This window comes from Antechinus flavipes, chromosome 5 (assembly GCF_016432865.1).
Source record: "Antechinus flavipes isolate AdamAnt ecotype Samford, QLD, Australia chromosome 5, AdamAnt_v2, whole genome shotgun sequence".
NCBI classification, from domain to species: domain Eukaryota; kingdom Metazoa; phylum Chordata; class Mammalia; order Dasyuromorphia; family Dasyuridae; genus Antechinus; species Antechinus flavipes.
Window position 1 is genome coordinate 192,666,132 of NC_067402.1, and position 9,169 is coordinate 192,675,300.

Consider the following 9,169-nt stretch of genomic DNA (forward strand, 5'->3'; position numbering starts at 1 on the left):
TGGACAAGTTTCTTTCTTATATGCAGAACATGTTATTTTGGCGGTTGGTGTGCTCTATCGTTATAATGTCATCAGTCTATTCTTAGCATGGCTTCTTAAATGTTTTCTCAAACTTTTGAAGCTCAGAAGGTTAAAACCTCATTTATTCTGTCTTGTTACTCAGTCACCTAAGAGCAGCAAAAAAAGAAAGAAAAGAAACAGACACCATATATTCATGGAGAGACCTCTTTTCTACCCTAAGACTGAAAGTATTTCTTCACTCACTTGCCATCAATAGAGATTTGACCTGTTCATGCCTTTTATGTTATTGTTCAGAAATTTCAATTTCAATGTTCAGTCAAGACATTCAATTGTCTGGTTCTTTATACCCTATGTGGGGCTCTCTTGGCAGAGACACTGGAGTGGTTTGCCATTTCCTTCTCCAGCTGATGAGGAAACTAAGGCAAACAGTGTTAAGTGAGTTGCTCAGGATCACAAAGTTATTAAGTGTCTGAGACCAGATTTGAAATTCTTTCTGACTCCAGGCTTGGTATTCTATCTACTGCACCACCTATTTGCCTGTATACCTTATGTTTTTATATTCAACTTTAACTGAGCAGCTTCTTGTAACACTTTCTCTTTATATATTGATAGCATACAAACAGAAAGTCTTACACGGAGCTGTTCAATTAAAACTGAATATAGGAACATAAGGCATTATCTGCCCTATATATGCCCTGATATGAAAAACAGGGACTTCTGCATTTCTGGAAGCTGATTCTTCAAGTATCCACATGAGTTGTACTAGACAGAGTAGATTCTACATGTTTGAAGGACTGGTTCTCTATTGGCTAATCATTTGTTACACTTGGTACTTTGCAGCTTTGTCTCCTTTTCATTCATTTTACAGCATCTAATTCAGATATTCAATGATCTGGCTTTCTCCCAAAATGTAAGGATGATCCTAATAGTGGCAAGGTTTTGACAAATGATTCCATAGCTAAGGTACTCTTCATCTTTGTTCACTACATAAGAGATAATTTTGAAATACTGGATTATATGATAGAGATTGTCTCCAGAAATAAGGGATTGAAAAGAGTTTGCACAAGTGATAATTCAAGTGTCATTTCTATTTATTCATCACTGAAGCCAGAGAGGATATGAAACAGTTTCAGATTGGGACTAAGACAAATCACTTGGTTTTCCTTTTCAGTGCTTTGCATGTTCTTCATTGAGTAACCACAATGAAACAGTAGGATGCAGTACCATGGGGACTTTCAAACAGACCAGAAACATGACAACAGTGAAAGCTGTCACTAATAAAACTGAATTTAAAATGCACAATGGCAACTGAATAGAAACAAAATCACCGACATAATGTGTAAATAGGAGACAAATAGTGAAACATCCATATCCACATTCACAATCAATCAATCAGTATCCAAATTGATTTGGAAATAGACTCCAAAAGATTGAAGGGAACTATAAAGTTCTATTCAGCTAAAGGTCAGTTTTTTTTTCTTTTTTTGACCCAAAGATTTCAGTTCTGACATAGGCAGTGGAGATTTATATTAAACATCCCTTCATGTTCTGCAAAAGCGTTAACACAGAAAAGGTAGCTCTATGGCTGGAAATATTTTTTAGCATGAGGCTTTTAGCTCTAGCTCTGATACTATTAATGGTAGTGGGCAGAATGCTGACCACTAACCTCCCAATGACATACAAAAGTACAAAACCAAAATGGCTTCAAACCTGATTTACAAAAATCTTTCAATTGATTAGCTAGTACAATTTTGTAATTTGACAAGAGAGTTACAAATGAAGCTTGACTGGAAAATTGTTCAAAGTAGTGGGGAGACTGAGGAAGAAAAGAAGAAAGGAAAAGAGGTAGGGGAAAATTATAAACAAAAATGGGTCAACATGGTATGATAAAATGTATTCTGGACTGCACAAAAAACATGGGTTAAAGTATCATCTCTGCCACAAGATAGCTGAATTGGGCAAATAATTTCATCTATGGACCTTAGGAGTGATTTATCTATAAAGTGAAAGATTTTAAAGCCAGAAGAAATATGAGAAGAAATAAACAATATCTCATATTTCTTCTAGCTTTAAAATTTTGAGTTTATAATATTGAAGAATAGAGGCAAAAGGAAGCAGAATTAGAAGGTGTTGGTTAATTAATTACTCAATAAACAAGTTAGGTATTATGCAATACTTTGCTGAATGTTTAAATGGGTAGTATGTAGTAAACCAGCCTTTATTTTGCCTATTATGACTGGCACTATGCTAAGTTTTGGGGACACACACACACACACACGCACACACGCACACACACACACAGCAAAGAATATTGTTCCTGTTTTTATGGAACTCATACTATAATGGAGAATGTTAAGTATAACATCAATTAATGAAATTTTACTGAGATATTATTCATGTTCTGAGAAGCTATGCAATGGAATGGGTTTTATCTTGTTGATTTCTAAGGTACTTTGAAACTTGTCTTTGGCACTTTAACCACATCCCATGTAATTTGAAATAGAACTAGTTTTTTTTTTCTTGTGGGATCTTATTTGAACTTTGTTGCTGAGACAACTACATGCAAATAGCTACTGTTTTGAACTCACCTCTCTAAGAAGTTAAATTCAGAACTAGGTAGGAAGAGGTCTTAATACTTTAAGTTGTGTCTTGTACTTTTCTTCATTATACATGTCAGTCAATAAACATTTATTAAGTGCATATTATGTAGCATAGACTATAGTCTTTGGGAGTACAAGGGAAGGCAAAAACAGCACCTTTTCTTAAAGAGCTCACATTCTAATTGGGAAGACAATGTATACATATTAGGTATACATTGTACAAAATAGATGAAAGTTAATCGTCATTGGGAAGGTACCATCATCTGGGGATACACATTAGGCTATGAAGTATCTTTTGTAGAAGGTGGTATTTGAGTTGAGTCTTGAAGAAAACAACAGAAAGTAGAGGGCAGAAGTAAGGAAAGAAAACTTTTCAAGTATGAAAGATGACCTCAAAAGGCACAGATAGTAGATAGTAGATAGAGTATCATGTGTAAAGAAAATCAAGTCAGCTAGTCTAAAAGGATTATAGAATACATGAAGTATAAGAAGACTGGAAGGACAAAAAGTGGTCAAGTAATGAATGAAAAGTCAAACAATGAACTTTATATTTGTTCTAGGAAGTAAGGTAGGAAAAGGACATGGTTAGCTTGCCCTTTAGAAAAACCACTTTGACAGATGAATGAAGGATTGACAGGAATGGATAGAGACTTGAGGCAGAGAAAACAATTAGAAGGCTATTATAGCAGTCCACATGAGAGATGATGATGCTCTGTTCTATCATGACAGCTGTAGAAAAGGAGAAAAGAGAACATGTATGGGACATGTTGTCAGACCACGATTGAAACAAGTGAACAATAATAGCAATAAAGAAGTTCTGAAGAGGGATAGATTCTGGAGGAAAGATGATGAGTTCTTTTTTAATCATCTTGAATTCTAAGTGCCTATATTCAGTTTGAGATGTCCAATAAGTAAGTAGTTGGGGGTGTAGAGTTGGCGTTTAGGAAACAGACCTAGATTAGATGTCTGGATCTGGATATCACCTGCAAAAAAAAGATGTTGACTGCACAGGAACTGATGAGATTATCAAATGAAAAAAAAAAGATGGGAGAGAAGTAGGCTCATGATAGAGCCTTGAGAAAATATCGATGGCTAGTGGTTGAGATATGGATGAAGATCCTGCAAAGAACACTGAGAAAGGGTAGTTGTATAGATGGAAAGAAAATTCGGATAGAGCAGTGTGACAACAATCCAGAGAAATGAGAATATCCTGCATAAGCTGACCAACAATATCAAATGCAGTAGAGAATTCAAGGAGGATTTCTGAGACAAGGCTCTGACAATTAAAAGACCATTCATAACTTTTGGAGGAAGCAGTTTTTATTGGATGATGACATAAGAAGTTAGATTGTAGAGGATTTATAAGAGATTGAAAAGAAAGTAGAAGTACATTGCATAGTACTACATGTATGTAGCTTTCTCAGTTAAGTCAAGAAGGGGAAAATGCAAAATAATAAATAACTGTAATGGTTGGATTGAGTGAGGATTTTTAATAGCATTTTGTTTTTTCCAATTATATGTAAAGACTATTTTAACATTCATTAAAAAAAAATTTCAGTTCCAAATTTTCCCCTCCCTATTTCCTCAATTTTCCCTCCCTAAGACAACAAATAATTTGACAACAAATAGATTATATATATAGAAAGAGATCAGAAGAAGAAAAAACACAAAAAAATTTTAAAAAACTGAAAATAGTATGCTTTGATCTGCATTCAGACTCCATCAGGTTTTTCCTCTGGTTTTCATCATTTTCATCATTTTTCATTTTTATGTTTTTCATCATTAGTCCTTTGTACTTGTCTTGAATCATTACATTGCTGAGAAGAGCTAACTCAACTCAAGAGTTGACCCTCACACAATGTTGCTGATACTATGTACAATGTTTTCTTGGTTCTGCTCATTTCACTTTGCATCAGTCTATACAAGTCTTTTCAGGATTTTCTGACATCTGCCTATTCATCATTTCTTATTGCACAAGAGTATTCCATTAAATTCATATACTACATCTTGTTCAGCCATTCCCCAAACTAATGGGCACCTGAGTAAGGAGTTTTTAAGAGTAAGAGAGATGTGGACATATTTATAGACTGCTGGAAAAGAATCAGTAGATGGGGAGAAGTTGAAAAGGAAGAAGAGACCTGAAAATGCTAAGGAAAGCAAGAAGGGAGGGGATCAAGCACATATTTAGACAGATTAGCTAGTCTTGGCATCCAGAAGGTCTCTTTATCAGAGACTGGGGGAGAGAAGAGCTGATGTTAGAGATGATATGAAGGAAATTTGATATGTAAAGAAACTGAGAGAAGAGATAGCACATGATGAATGGTCTCAATTTCTTCAGCAAAGAAAGAATCAAGGTTTCATTTAGTCTCTAATACCTAATTAGCATCAGGTCCTAGACATTGTGGGCATCTTTCCACCTGTTCTACTGTTACATGCTACTCACCAATAATCTCAGACATCCTCCAGAGATTCTTTGCCAAATTCCTATCTCAAAGAAGTTAATTTTATTATGGAACTAACCCTGGAACACAGTTGTTGATCTTTTCATTTAAATTATCAGTCATCTAATTTATAAGAAATCAAGCCATTCTCCAATTGATAAATGGTCAAAGGATATGAACAGACAATTCTCAGACGAAGAAATGGAAACTATTTCTAGTCATATGAAAAGATGCTCCAAGTCATTAATCAGAGAAATGCAAATTAAGACAACTCTGAGATACCACTACACACATGTCAGATTGGCTAGAAAGACAGAGAAAGATAATGCACAATGCTGGAGGGAATATGGGAAAACAGGGACACTAATACATTGTTGGTAGAATTGTGAATAATCCAGCCATTCTGGAGAGCAATTTGGAACTATGCTCAAAAAGTTATCAAACTGCATACCCTTTGATCCAGCAGTGTTTCTACTGGAAACCCCTGCTTCCAGTAAAGCAAAGAGATCTTAAAGAAAGGAAAGGGACCTGTATGTGCCAAAATGTTTGTGGCAGCCCTGTTTGTAGTGGCTAGAAACTGGAAACTGAGTGGATGCCCATCAAATGGAGAATGGCTGAATAAGTTGTGGTATATGAATGTTATGGAATATTATTATTCTGTAAGAAATGACCAGCAGGATGATTTCAGAGAGGCCTGGAGAGACCTACATGAACTGATGCTGAATGAAATGAGCAGGAGCAGGAGATTATTGTGCACGGCAACAACAATACTATATGAGGATCAGTTCTGATGGACATGGCCTTCTCTAACAATGAGATGAACTAAAGCAGCTCTAATAGACAGTAATGAACTGAACCAGCTACCCAGTAAAAGAACTCTGGGAGATGTCTATGAACCATTACATAGAATTCCCAATCCCTATATTTTTTTCTGCCTGCATTTTTGATTTCCTTCACAGGCTAATAGTATACTATTTCAAATTCTGATTTTTTTTTTTTGTACAGCAAAATAACTGTTTGGCCATGTATGCTTATATTGTATTTAATTTATACTTTAACATACTTAACATGTATTGGTCAATTTGCCATTGGGGGAAGGGGACTGGGGGGAAGGAGGGGAAAAATTGGAACAAAAGGTTTAGCAATTGTCAATGCTGTAAAATTACCCATGCATATAACTTGTAAATAAAAAGCTATAATTAAAAAATAAAATAAAATAAATTATTAGTCATTCTTTGTATTATTATAAATAGCTGTTTTAGCTACTGATTGGATCATGAATAAACCAATCATATTTGAACCTTTTATAACTGGCTAGGCCCCAGATAAGAGTATAATCTCATCCACTCTTCATCCCTTAATCAGGACCAAGGTCTACCCAGTTTAGGAATCTTACTACTTGTTCTACCACAGACTGAACCTCTTCCTTTACATGCGTCTTTCCACCACTTCCCAACACTAACTCAGGGAACAACAATTAAATCAAGCCAATCTAACTATTGTGAAATGTGAACCATTTGTCAGTGATTTCTCTCAGAATCCCAGTAATTTATACCTTTAGGCTCCTTGGACAAAGTTTTCTTCCTTATTTTATCATATCTATCCATATCAATGCAATTCTAAATTATCTTCCATTAAGCTCTCAGAAATCTCCATTCTATCATTAACAAGTGGCCCTTACTAAGCATAACCAAGAAAACAAAGAACAATTAATAATTTAAATGAAAAGGTCAACAATTACAAAACAAAACAGAAGAATATGAGAAATCATCACCTTCTCATTCCTTTGCAGAAGAAGTGGGGGGCTCATGGAGAACACCATATACATACATACAAATATACATATATATGCATATATATACATAGAGATTTTTTTCCAATTAGATTTTCTTTACATTTCTTCCTCTTAAAAAAAAAATCTGTGTGAAAGGGATGACTCTCTGGAAAAGGAAGAGAAAGGTAAAAGGGGAAATATGTTTAATATTTCAACAAAAATATATTAACATGTTCTTTAGTAATAGAACTCTTTTGTCAAACTTCTTTCATTTTCTTGCAATCATAGAAATGTAGTTACCACCAGATGTCATATTATCCCTAGCTAACCCCTGTCCAATACTTCTTTCATGTTCTTCGTCACTCCCTGACCTTTTCTGTCACCCAGTAATATTTTCTTCTGTGGGGTGACTCCATTCAGTGACTGTATCATCTTTTTCAGATCCTGTAGGTGGCCAATCAATGGCAATCAGAATGATTTTCATTTAAGACATGGTGCTTAAGAAAGAAATTTAGTCAATAAACCCCAACATATCTTGGGAAGGTTCAGAGGTTTGACAAAAGAAGAAAAAAAGCCTTTAAGAGCATCTATAGGTAAGGGTATGATTCCCTGTGTGGACAGATTTTTTTTTGACTAAGTGAAAGAGGAGATTCTTTGCCTCCGTTGTAAACTAGCCTTAATCACAGAGTGGGCATGACTTCAGTCAAATTAAGATCTGCTGAAGATCTTATCTAAAAAAGACCAAAGTCTCCCATTGCATTCAAGGCCATCTCCAGTTGTCCTGATCTGTATCTGGTCACTGGACCCAGATAATTCAGGAAGGGAAAGTGAGGCAGGTGACTAAGCACAGCCATCTCTCACTTAAATCCAATTTAATTGCATGTCATGGTATCACCTTCCTGATATTGAAAACAAAGAGCTGGCCCACTAACTGGGACGGGTCATTTGGAAACCATTTCATTTCTCCCTCCCATCCTTCCTCTCTTCCTTCCTTCCTTCTTCCCTTCCTCCCTTCCTCTCTTCCTTCCTTCTTCCTTCCTTCTCTTCTTCCCTCCCTTCTTCCCTTCTTTCTCTCCCTCCCTCCCTCCCTCCCTCCCTCTTTCCCTTCCCTTTTCTTCCTTCCTTCCTTCCTTCCTTCCTTCCTTCCTTCCTTCCTTCCTTCCTTCCTTCCTTCCTTCCTTCCTTTCTTCTCTCTTTCCTTCCTTCCTTTTTTCCCATATGAAATTCAGTGCCATGTCAGGAAACTGAATCCCTTCCATTTGAATTGTCTTGGGAAAATTCTGAAGATCACCTGGCATGATAAGATACAGACACTGAGGTCTTTTCTCTAACTAAACTGCCAAGAATTCCAGTTCTACTGCAGAGAGTGCAACTTGGTTGGACAAGTCACATTGTTCGAAAGCCAAATGAATTGCCCCCAAAAAATTATTTTATGGAGAACTCACACAGGGCAAGCACTTACAAGGTGATCAGAAAAAGCCGTACAAGAATATTCTCAAAGTATCTCTTGAAAACTTTAGAATTGATTGCATAACATGGGAGACACCGGCATAGTACTGCTGAGCATGGTGTTCTCTCATCAGAGATGGTGCTGTGTTCAATGAGCAAAGCAGAATTAAACTAGCCCTAAGGAAACATGAGGTATATAAAATTACAGAAGCCTCCAAATGTTCATATGGACAATTTGTGTTCAACCTATGATAGAGCATTCTGAGTTTGGATTGGTCTGATCAGCCAGATCTGCTGTAACTCAACTCTAACATATTGATGTCATTTGGTTCTCTTCAAGAATGAAAGACAACAATCAGTAGCAGCAGTAGTAGCAGTAGCAGTAGTAGAATAGTAGAAATGATGTTTTGCTGCTAATAGGGATCTGGTTTTGAGGAATTCTCTCTAAAAGGAAATTAGTTAGCATCTAATATTTGTTCTGTATCAACCATGCTAGAGTCAGAGATAGCCTAACTTCTGGTGATTATTGCTTCATCTTTCTAAGTAAGTCTAGTGCCAACAATACTGGAATAGGAAACAGAATACCTGATTTCTATTCCCAGCTCTCACTAGTTACAAGTTTGGCCTTGATCAAAACACGTTAATCTCTGAGCCCCAATTTCCTTATCTATAAAATAAGAAATTAAAAGTATATGGCTTTCAAGGTCCCTTCTATTGCTAAATCTAAAATCCTATAACATGGCACAATCCTACATAAATTTTATTAAATGCCTGCTATGTGCCAGGCCTGGTGCTAAGCACTAACAATACATAAAAAAGATTTAAAAGTTAGACCCTGCCCTCAAGGGGCTTATAATCTAATGAAGAAGTTAACAGGAAAATAT